We start from the raw sequence: 1,181 nt of genomic DNA on the forward strand, positions 1-1,181 counted from the left end.
CGAGCTGCTCTCAGGATTCTTGGTTTGTCTTTGGTTTTGGCAAGTGTGATTATGATATAACTTGGTGATTTTCTTTTGCAGTCTCTCCTATATGGGGTTTGTTGAGTTTCTTTGATGGCCAGCTTTTTGTCTTTCGTGATATTGGGGAAGTTTTCTGTCAGCAGTTCTTCAGTGATCCTCTCTGTGTTTTCTGTTTTCTTCCCCTGTTCTGGAACTCTGATCACTCGCAGATTTTTGCTTTTGATTGTATCCTACATAATTCTCAGGGTCTTTTCAGTTTTCTTCATTCTTTTTTCTGATTTTTCCTCAGAGTTGTATACAAGTGTTTGTCTTCAGTTTCGCTGATCCTGTCTTCCACCATTTCAAACCTGCTCCTCAGCCCTTCTATGACACTGTCCATTTCTGAAAACTTGTTGTTTATCTTTTGGATTTCTTATTGTTGTTTTGTATGATTTCTGGTTGTGACTTTATTTTGGCATTTTGTTCCTGCATTATTTTCCTGAATTCTTCCATTTTTTTTGTCTGTATTTTCCATGAATTTGTTTGCCTTTTCCATGAATTTGCCTATTTTTTCCTCATTTTTGTCTGCTTTTTGCTTCAACTCTTAGATAGCTCTGAATATTAGAGATTCAAATTCCCTATCAGGTAGTTCTAGTGCCTTTTCTTCTACTGGAAAGTCATCTGGTGTTTTATTTTGGATGCCTGCTGGAACCATCCTGTCCTGTTTTTGTAAATGTTTTAATATTGTCTGCTGTCTTTGGGGCATTTGGTAGTTATTTTCCTCATTTATTGATTGTAGATTTATTTGTTTTGTCCTGCTTTTTTGTTTTATTTGGCTATGTCTGAGCAGGCGGGCTGTGTGTTCTTTGTTGTTTGCTCATCTGTGGGCACGATGCTTTTCACCTTTTCCAACTGGCAGGGTCAGTCACTCAGATATGGTACAGCAGGGCAGGTCTAGCCGAAGAGGAGTCGCTAGGATGGGTGTTTGTGGCACTTACTGCGGCCACCAGGGTGGGCCAGTAATCAGTGCAGGGCAGGTTCCGGTAGGCTGTGCCTTGGCTGCTTGGTCGTGTGATGTGCAGGTAGGCAGGATGGAGGGGGCAGACTGTGATGTGTGGAGCTAAGATAGGTATGGGAGAGAGGAGAGAGAGGAGAGAGGAACAGGAGCCAAAAACATAGAA

This window comes from Trichechus manatus, unplaced genomic scaffold (assembly GCF_000243295.1).
Source record: "Trichechus manatus latirostris isolate Lorelei unplaced genomic scaffold, TriManLat1.0 scaffold00184, whole genome shotgun sequence".
Taxonomy (NCBI): domain Eukaryota; kingdom Metazoa; phylum Chordata; class Mammalia; order Sirenia; family Trichechidae; genus Trichechus; species Trichechus manatus.